The 10,930-nt window shown below is 43.5% G+C and overlaps 2 non-coding genes across 2 annotated transcripts; one reads left to right on the forward strand and one right to left on the reverse strand.

The window, feature by feature from the left end:
* Positions 1–6,096: 6,096 nt before the first annotated feature.
* TRNAN-GUU lies at positions 6,097–6,170 on the forward strand. Its single transcript has one exon. It is a non-coding gene; the product is annotated as a tRNA-Asn (tRNA).
* Positions 6,171–8,567: 2,397 nt separating this feature from the next.
* Positions 8,568–8,639, reverse strand: TRNAQ-CUG. Its single transcript has one exon. It is a non-coding gene; the product is annotated as a tRNA-Gln (tRNA).
* Positions 8,640–10,930: the final 2,291 nt, after the last annotated feature.

The following is a 10,930-nucleotide window of genomic DNA, read 5'->3' on the forward strand; positions in this document are numbered from 1 at the left end:
TTAAAAAAAAAAAAAAAAAAAAGAATGCAGGCCGAGGAGTCTGCGAAATCCAGAGGTTCCTGCCCTTTGGCCGTCCCGGCCCGCGGATCCTTTGCGGGGGCGAGACAACACGAGTCTGAGCAACTTCGCAAGAGCCAGTGCTGGAAGCGGAGGATTTTCCCTTCCTTCTCCCAGGATCTGCTCCAAGAAGACACCACTTCAGAGGAGAAAATCATGACTAGATGGAAAGATTTCCCTTTCTACTCATAGAAAAACTTAGATAAGAATTTGGAAGGACCTACTGACTTAAACTGTTTTCTGCCCGGTGCTAGAGAGCATCTCTCTTCGATTTCAGGTTTGGGAACTTTCAGTGATTAATTAGAAAGGACTGTAAAATATAAATGTTTTTCGGGAACTGGAGGTTCCTGGGTGGCACAAACACTCTGCCCTTGACTACTTACCTAAAGTTGGAGGTTTGAAACCACCCAACCGTGCCTCAGAAGAAAGGCCTGGCAATCTGCTTCAGGAAAGGTTACGTCCAAGAAAATCTTATGGGGTAGTTCTCCTCTGTAACACATGGGGTCTCTACGAGTCTGAATCAAATAGAAGTCAACAGGTCTGGTTGTTTCTGTTTTTTTGTTTGGTTTAGGGGTGTCACTTTGGAGAGCCTGAAAAGATGTTGAGAGCCCAGAAAAGGCAGCTAGCTGAGGGAGGGAAGAGAAGAGACTGGAATGAGCAGAGAGGGACAAGTAGAAGAAAGGAAGTAGGAAGCATCTAGAGGGGGGTGAGAGGGAAAGGAGTCCAACCTTTAGTTTTCTGTTGCTAGGTTTGGGATATTGCAATTCCTCACTCTGGAGTGCCTGCCCACATGATTTGACTCCAGTATTGATCCACCCAAGAATGTGGTCTATTGAGAAAGCCTGAGGCTGTTTGCCTCTGTTTATTTTTTTGCCAAGTTGCCTTCCGCTCTTTGTAGGGTTATGGTGGATTGCTAAATCCTTTTTAATGTATGTGATAGCTAAACATGTTGACTTCCTTAAAGTAGATGGGCAAGTATCCCCCAATATGCACCATCTCACCACTCGCAGATCAACTGCCTGCAGGGCCGACAGAGGTATACAGCTGCTAGGCCATCAAGTCAAGGACTAGTACTGGCTGAAGATACCATTGCTTAGCACACTGTGTATGTTGTTGTTGTCATTATGTGCCGTCGAGTTGGACCTGACTCATAGAGACCCCTCCTTGGGTTTCTGAGGCAGTATCACTACGGAAGTAGATTGCCCCATCTTCCTTCCGAGGAGTGGCTGATGGGTTACCGCCAGCCTTCTGGTTAGCAGTCAAGTGCCTTAGACACTAAGCTACCAGAGCTCCGGTGTATAGTAGATTGTAAAGAAAATCTGATAGAGATGACAATAGGCTTCTCCACAGCAACCCAGACATTTCTACCCTTCACCTCCCATTTAGATTTTCTGCCTTCTCTCTGTACGAAGCATTTCCTGGTCTTTGTTTTAAAGTTTTTAAATGAAATTCGCATGTTTATATATTTAAAGGCTATATTCTCCCCTCTGTATCTCTTCAATCATCTTCAGCTGTCAGTTCACTGGGCAGCATAGATCCCCATCACATCTGGGTGCTTGGGATTTTTCTGTGCCTCAAGCAGGAGATGCTTCTTCATTTTCTTTTTCTTCAGATCTGCCCTAGCTCAGACAAAGACAGCCCTCACCAGCCTAATCACCATCACCACCCCTGGCTGTTGTTGTTAGCTCTTGTCGAGTCCGCCTGGAATCATGGTGACCTTGACTAGTGACAACACTCTGCACAATGGAACAAAACACTGGTTGGTTACAAACAGGACTGTTGTGATCCATAGGGTGTTCATTGGTTGACTTTTGGAAGTAGATCACCAGGCCTTTCTTCCGCTACTATCCTTTGGGAAGAGCAGAATCCACTGGACTGCAATCCCTCCTCTGACCCATATAGTTGTGTTCTGCTCTAGTACCTTATTTTATTAATTGACAGCTTTTCTTTAAATGGTAGACCTCTTAGGATTTCCTATATGCAGAATCACATAATTTGCAACTAAAGACAGTTTTACTTCTTCCTTTGTAATCTTTATGCCTTTTATTCATTTATTCAACCTTATTGCTCTAGTCAGAATCTCAAATGCAATGTTGAGTGGAAATGCTCACAAATTATATCCTTGCCTTTTTCCTAATGTTTGAGGAACACTGTTTAGATTTTCACCATTAGGCATGAAGTTCCAAAAAAACAAAACCAAACTCACTGCCATCCAGTCAATTCCAACTCAGAGAAACTCTTAGAAACCCACTCTTAGAAACCCACTCTTAGAAACCCACTGCATTTCTAAGGCATCCTTACAGAAGTAGATTGCCCCATCTTCCTTCCACAGAGCAGTTAGTGGATTTGAACCACCAACTTCGTTAGCAGTCAAATGTCTTGTTTTAAAAATTTTTAATGAAATTTGCATGCTTATAAATAGGCTATATTCCCCCCTCTGCATCTCTTCAATCATCTTAAGCTGCCAATTCACTGAGCAGCACAAATCCCCATCACATCCCTCTGTGGGTCAGCTCATCTACAGTTGTTGTTGTTGTTGTTATGTGCCACCGAGTCGGCCCCAACTCATAGCCACCCCTCCTTAGGTTGCCAAGGCAGTATCACTACAGAAGTAGATTGTCCAACCTTCCTTCCGAGGAGTGGCTGGTGGGTTTGAACCGCCAGCCGTAGATTTTTCATAGATGCCCTCTATCAAGGAATAGAAGTTTTTTTCCTTCTATTCTTAGCTTGCTTAAAATTTTTGACAAGAATTGGTGTTGAATTTTGTGAAATGCTATTTTTACATTTATTAAGATGATCATAGAGTTTTTTTTTTTCTTAACTTTGTCAGTGTAACAAATAGTCTGTTGTTTAAGATATGTTACATTCCTGGGACATACTCGTTGTTTGTGATGCATTCTCCTTCTTGGATTTACTTTGCTGATATTTCATGGTAGTTTTTGTGTCTGTGTTAACAAGGAATATTGGTCTATAACTTGTTTTCCTTAAAATATCCCGTGTAGTTGTTTTGCGATCAGGCCTGCTGACCTTATAAAATGAGCTTGAAAGTGTAACCACCTCCCCTGTATTATCTAAAAGTTTTTGTATATGATTGGTGTTATTCCTTAAATGTTTGACATAACTCACCAGTGAAACCATATGGACCTGGGGTCTGCTTTGTAAAAAAAGGGTTCTTAATTATGAATTCAATTGTTTTCACATTCATAGAGCTATCCAGATTTTCATTTCTTCTTGTATCAATTTTAGTTATTTATTTTTCAAGACATTTATTCATTTAAGCTAAATTGTAAGGTTTATTGGCCTAAATGTTTTTCATGTTATATCCTTACAATAAGATGCACAGTAATATTGTATTATAGTGTCATAGAATCTATGGTGATTTCCTCTCTCTTTTTCCTGGTAGTGCTAATTTCTCTCTCTCTCTTCCTTCCCTCTTTCTCTCTCCTTCCTTTTCCCTTTCTTTCCTATTTGGTTAGTCTTGCTAAGGGTATGTCAAATATATTAATCTTTTCAATGAATCACCTCCTTTTACTTTCTTTAGTCTTTAACCATTAAAAAAAAAAAAAAACACACATTATTTCAGCTCCCATCTTTATTTTCTTCTACTTAACTTTTGTCTACCTTAGAGAAATGACATCTTATGTTCACATAAAAACCTTTACACGAATGTTCATAGCAGCTTTATTGGTATTAAGCAGAAACTAGAGTCAACACAAATGTCCTTCAAAGGGTGAATAGCCAAACTCTGGTACAAGCTGTAGATGAAATATTACTCAGCAATAAAAATAAATGAAGTATTGATATGCCTAGTGACTTGGATGAATCTCAGAGTTACGGTGCTAAATAAAAGAAGACAATCTCAAAAGACTACATATATCATTCCATCTATATGGCCTCCTTAACAAGACAAAACTGTAGAGATGAGAGACGGAGAGGCACTCAGTGGTCACCAGGGCTTATGTCTGAGGACAGGGTTTGACTATAACCAGTTAGGAGATGGCAAAGAAATTTTTCGGGAAGGTAAAACTGTTTTGTAGTCTGTGAGAGTGGTTACATGAGTCTGAACATGTGTTATAATTCATAGAACTATACACTAAAAGAAAATAAAAAGTCAATTTCACTGGATGACAAAACAACAGCAAAAGTTGAACGGTATGGAATTGATAGATGAAAATGAGGGATTTTGTCTTCCACCTAGCAGTAGGGGTCAATTGCCCAAAGTTTTGTTAGGACTCTGCTTCCCACGCCAGTGCTGGATGATTGTCTTCAGTCTTCTGCATAAATATAACTCAAAGGTCGCAGATGTACAGTCTTTGAGGCCGCCTTTCCTTCCTCACAGCCTATAAGCACTCATGCTCTCTCTGCCTGTTTTCCAGGTACATAGGTGGGCTAGTGCGGACCTCCAGGCCCCGTGTTTTGTCGTGTTTTCCCTCACATGCACCATCTATCTCCCTTTGCAGACCAGCTGCCTGCAGGGCCTAGAGAGGTATACAGCAGCCAAGTCCACCAAGTTAAGGACCAGTACTGGCTGAAGATACTGTCGCTGAGTAGACTGTATATGTACTTCCAGGGACTGTGGTCTCTGTGTCCTGCGGTGAGCAGGGCTGAGTTCCCCATCACAAGTTTTCAGATCAAAAGGAAGAAATCATATGAAATTGTTGGCTTTCATTGGAGGTTTTAAAGAGGAAAATAGCAGGCAGTTAGATAACACCTTTACACGAGTTCAAGCCAAGGTTGCTGCCGCCACAACACAGACTATTAACCACTATAGGACTATATTTTCGCGGCAACAACCACCTGTGTGCAGTACTATTCGGTAATGTACTGTTAAGAGTTAGTTGACACAATTCTTGACATTTCTTGCTAGTAACTCTCTCTCTTTCTCTGTGTCTTTCTTCAGTGACTAGACTTGCATCCTCCACCCATTCCCCATTCTCTTTATTATCTCCTTCCCCCATACTTCAAGGTGACCCCACTCCCACCAGCTTTCTTCTCCTTTTCAATTTTTCCGGTTCACTCCTTAACCCACCACCAGCAATCGACAGACTGAGATTGAGGCACAGCCATAGGCAGGGAGCTCAGTTTCCGCTAAAATTTTTCACAATCATGAAATATAAAAAAGAAATCAAGCCAATTGCTGTGGGGTGGATTCTGACTCATGGCAACCCCACATGTGCAGAGTAGAAGTGGCTTTACGGGGTCTCAATGCACTGCCATCCAGTCGGACTGACTCACAGCGACCCCTCCTTGGGTTTCCAAGGCTGTATCACTACGGAAGCAGATTGCCCAACCTTCCTTCCGAGGAGTGGCTGGTGGGTTTGAACCACCAGCCTTCTGGTTGGCAGTGAAGTGCCTTAGGCACTATGCTACCAGAGCTCCTTTACAGGGTTTACAAGGGTTCTTCTGAGGTGCCCTTGAGTGAACTTGAACCACCAACTTTGCAGTTAGCAGTCCAGCGTTTAATCAGTTATGCAAGCCAGGAACTCCTTCCATACCTGCAGGTGGTTCTAAATCAGCTGGTAAATTATAATAGTTTTTCCTTATGTTTTCATTTCGAGGATCCTCACAGAAACACTAACAAATGGTCCACGTGGAATCCTTGGTTTGTCTCTTTTTCTCAGAACACTGCAGAATGCAGGTACTCACTCACTCAACAAGTCTTGGGCGCCCGCTAGGTACTCGGAGCTCACATCTAGAGGCTGGGAGAGCGGGCGGCGCCGTGAGGTGTTGCGGATTCGTCCTTCGCTAGCGCTCCCTCCCACTTTGGGCGGTGAAGGGGAGGGGAAGACTTTAGTCCGAGAGGCTGCGGTCCAAACCCAGCAGCCTCGCTTTCGCGAGTCCGAGGCTCCCCACTCACTCAGGTAGCAACGTTTCCGGCATCCCCAAGCTTCTGAAGCAGAAACCGGGTGTCTGTGCGTTGGAGAAAGCAGAAAAGATGAGCGTGCCCCAGCTTGAGGATAGAGAAAACTACCCAGCACCATAAGAGCAATAAACAATTATCTATAGCATAATGGATCAGTGCCGAGCCAGCTCCACAGCGTCTCTGTGGCGCAATCGGTTAGCGCGTTCGGCTGTTAACCGAAAGGTTGGTGGTTCGAGCCCACCCAGGGACGCCCTGGTCTCCGTTTGATCTGTTTTTTTTTTTTTTTTTTCCTTTCCTGGGCGTTCCTTCTATTGCTAATTTGTTGAATTTTTATCATGAGAGTGTGTTGGATTTTTGTCGAATAGCTCCTCTGTATGCATTGGATGATCTCCCCTCCCCTCCTTTTTTTTTCCCCCCCTTTCCTATTAATATGGTGTACTATGTTGATTGATTTTCTTATGTTGAATCATTCTGGCATTCTTGGGATAAATTCCATTTGGCCACGGTGTTTTAATCCTTTTAACAGACCGCTGGGCTCAGTTTGCTAGCATATTCTTGAGGATTGTTCCAACTATATTCATCAGAGATATTGGTCTGTACTTTCACTTTCTTGTCATGTCTTTGCCTGCCTTTGGTATCAGGGTATGCTGGCCTCATTGAGTTAAGTTAAGAAGTGTTCCGTACTCTTTTGTTTTTTGGAAGAGTTTGAGAAGGATAGGGGTTAATTTTTTAAATGTTTGGTAGAATTCCTCAAAGCTATCTAGTACTGCACCAGGGAGGTTTTACAGTCAGTTACTGATTGAATCTCTTCACTTGTTACAGGTCTGTTGAGATTTTCGTAATTTTTTTTAGTCAGTTTAGGGGCTTTGTGTGTTTCTAAGTGTTTATCCATTTCATTAAGTTTATCTAATTTGTTGAGGCACAGTTTTTCATATTATTCTCTTATTATTATTTTTTTATTTCTGTAATGTTGGTAGAAATCTTCCCACTTTCATTTTAGTTATTTACATCTTCTCACTCCTTTATCAGTCTAAAGTGTTGTCAATTTTGTTAATCTTCTCAAAGAACCAACTTTGATTTCATTGATTCTCTTTATTGTTTCTCTATTCTCTACTTCATCATCTCCTCTCTGTCTAATTTTTATTGTTTACTTACTCCTGCTAGCTTTGAGTTTAGGTTACTCTTCTTTTTCACATTCCTCAAGGTATAATACTAGATTATTAATGTGGAATCTTTCTTTTTAGATGTAGGCTTTTGTAGCTCTCAATCTGCCTCTGAGCACTGCCTTTGCTGTGTCCCATACGTTTGGGTGTTGTGCTTTCATTTTCATTCCTCATTACATATTTTCCAAATTCCCTTTGCCCACTGGCAGTTTCAAAACAAACCAAACTCACTACCTTGGAGTCAGATTCGACTCAGAGCAACCCCTCCTTGAGTTTCTGAGGCGGTGCCACTGTGGAAGTAGATTGCCCCATCTTCCATTGGAGGAGTGGCTGGTGGGTTTGAACTGCCAGCCTTCTGGTTAGCAAATGCTTTAGGCACTAGGCCACCAGAGCTCCTATTGGCTGTTTAGAAGTGTGTTAATTTTAATGTGTATGTGCATATTCAGGTTTTTTTTTTTTAATCGTGTTATTGACTCTAATTTTATTTTATTGTACTCAAAGAAGACACTTTGTATGATTTCAGTTCTGCCTTTTACCTTTTTTCCCCCCATCTGTATCTATTTTATTTTTCGTTGTGGTTTGGGTGAAAATTTACAAAGCTAGAAAGCTGGCGGTTCAAACCCACTAGCCACTCCTCGGAAGGAAGGTTGGGCAATCCTACTTCCGTAGTGATACTGCCTCGGAAACCCAAGGAGGGGTCGCTATGAGTCAGGGCCGACTCGACAGCAAACAACAACAACAATTTGTTTTACATTCAACAGTTTCTGCACATTTGATTTCATGGCCAGATTACCATCCCCAACCATAAAAAACTCTCCTTCCCTTTCCTCCCTGTGTCCACCCCCTCCCTATACTCTTCTTATCTGTCTATTCCAGCTTTCCCTCTATGTCAGTGTTGCCCTTCTGATGTCTCATGGCTGATGATTGATCGAAGGTGGGCATCTCCTTAGAGTGGTTGAGTGCACTGCCCTGGGGTAGGTTTCTACTGCAGGGCTGAGAGCCCCGAGATCAGAGCGGGCGAGGAACTTGCTCGGTAGTTGGAGTCCTTGACAAAGAGACGGAGGCTTCCAATGCCCAGCGATGGGCAGAGCTGCACGGGGCCAGCTGGGCTCGCTGAGGACGGAATCCCGCCCGGATGGCACCCCCGGACGTGTCTACACTTTCACTGAAGACCTAGCCACTCTGAGAACTCAGTTTCTGGTACTTTGGCTTCTGAGGAGAAGAGGAAAGAGACCTAGGGGACGTGCCTGCGCCTGCGAGGCGCCAAGTGCCCCGGGAAGCTGGAGGGAAGCGATGCTCTGGAATGGTTGGTGCTCGGGAGTTCGGGGCTACAGTCCTACTTTCCGAAACCAGAGGGACAAACTGACCCGCGGAGGCAGGAAAGCAGGTCCCATTGGCTACGCATTTGAGGACCGCGTCTGGTTTGGAGAATTCTGTCTGGACTAGCAGAGTAAAAGATGGTGTTTATTAGGACTAAAAGGAAAAGGTTCCACCGAGACTTGAACTCGGATCGCTGGATTCAGAGTCCAGAGTGCTTACCATTACACCATGGAACCAACTCTGTCGTGCTACCGTTTAACTCACTTGCAGATGTGGAATTGCTTTCTCAGCATCCTTAGTTCCCAGGGACTTCCTCCCTCTGGTATTCCCTCTCCCGTGTAGAGAGGACCCGAGTACAGTTAGTCTGCAACAAGAGGAGACGCCCCTGACTCGCTGTCACTCTGCCGATCTCTTCAAGCTTGTATCTCCAGGACTGAGATAAGATGTATTTTGGGATTAGGGATCCAGAAGAACTTTTTAGGCCTCCACTGAATTCGCTTCTACCCTGTCTACTAGAGTTTCCTATCTTGAGGTAAAATTCTTGCAAAAAAAAAAGTCTCCTCTCTGACACCTCTTCCATCTCCCCCCCCCTTTTTTTTTTACACTTCTCTTCCTGTTACCAAGGGAACACTGATGATCATCAAAATAGAATTTGGAAATACTGGACTATCCCTTCTCTCCTGCCATCCTATTCCTATCCTCTCCAACTTTTCCTCCCCATTTTCCTTTCTGTCTTTTTCATCATCTATTTTCCCCAGCTCCCTCCACCTCCTCATCCTTCCAGCTCCCTTCCACCTTCTCCTTACTTTCCTCCTCATCCACTGCTCCCCCTTGCTCCTCCTTCCCCCACACAGTGCAGGCCAAGACAGGAAACAGCTGCCACAGTATGGAGACAGCTGTGCGTTTCTCTCTGGGCAAGACCCTTTTTGGGGGTCTTCACTGGGGAAACAGAGTGAGGCGGCACCAGCGGACAGCAGGAGGATCCAACCCCAGTCCTTGAGGCCTTGTCAGTGCAGGCTGATCCAGGACGAGTTTATGGCAGAGGATGGCCCAAATTAGGGGTTACAGATCTTCAAGGCAAACATCTAACTGCAAAATTTGGGGAAAGTGGAAGCAGTGAGAGCCCTTGAGATCTGCCAGACCCAAAGGGTAAAATCACAGAGCTCTCTGCTATAATTTGGCTTTAGAGGTAAGCTGCCATGGCTCCGATCCATTAAAAACAAACAAAAAAAAAAAAAAAAAAAAAAAAAAAAAAACATTGCTACAGAAGAACAAAGTAGGAGATCTGACACTTCCTGTTTTTAAAACATACTATATAGCTACAGAAGCTCTGGTAGCATAGTGCCTAAGGCACTTGACTGCTAACCAGAAGGCTGGCGATTCAAACCCACCAGCACTTCTGGGAAGGAAAGTGGGGCAAACTACTTGCATAGAGATTGTTGTTGTTGTTATGTGCTGTCGAGTCGGACTGACTCAGAGCGACCCCTCCTTGGGTTTCTGAGGCAGAATCACTACCGAAGTAGACTGCCCAACCTTCCTTCCGAGGAGTGCTTGGTGGGTTTGAAAAACCCACCAGCCTTATGATTAGCAGTCAAGTGCCTTAAGCACTATGCTACCAAGCTCCCAGAAACCCAATAAGACTTGTAAAACTTCAATGGCAGTGAATTTGGGGTGTGTGTGTGTGTATGTGTGTGAGAGGATGGTTAAGATTAAATAAAAATAACAAATATTAGTGAGGATGTTGGTGGGGAATTGGAAGCCTTATCCATTACTGGTGGGAATGGAAAATGGTACAACCACTGTGGAAAAGTGTGGTGATTCCTCAAAAAACAAAAAACGGAACTATCATGTTGTTGTTGTTAGGTGCCATCGAATTAGTTCCCACTCATAGCGACCCTAGGTACAACACAATGAGGTCCTGAATCATGCTCACAATCCTTGCTATACTTGACACCATCCTTGTAGCCACTGTGTCAATCCATCTCGTTAAGGGCCTTCCCCTTTTTTACTGACCCTCCACTTTACCAAGCATGATATCCTTCTTCGGGGAATGGTCCCTTCTGACAACATGACCAAAGTAGGTGAGACCAAGTCTGGCCATTCTCACTTCCGGGGAGCATTCCTGCTACACTTCTTCCAGGACAGATTTGTTTGTTCTTCTGGCAGTCCATGGTACTTTCAGTATTCTTCACCAACACCACAACTCAAAAGCATCAATTCTTCTTCAGCCTTCCTTATTCATTGCCCAGTTTTCACATACATATGAGGCTATTGATAATACCATGGCTTGAGTTAAGTGCACTGTAGTCTTCAAAGAGACATCTTTGCTCTTGACTTAAAGAGGTAATTTGTAGCAGATTTGCTCAGTGTAATATGACATCTAATTTCTTAACTGCTGCTTCCAGGGGTGTTGATTGTGGATCCAAGTAATATGAAATCTTTGACAACTTCAGTCTTTTCTCCATTTATCGTGATGCTGCTTACTGATCCAGTTGTGAGGATTTTCATTTTCATTATGTTGAAATGT

This window comes from Orycteropus afer, unplaced genomic scaffold (assembly GCF_000298275.1).
Source record: "Orycteropus afer afer isolate SDZICR_OR568_19922 unplaced genomic scaffold, OryAfe1.0 scaffold00010, whole genome shotgun sequence".
Lineage (NCBI taxonomy): Eukaryota > Metazoa > Chordata > Mammalia > Tubulidentata > Orycteropodidae > Orycteropus > Orycteropus afer.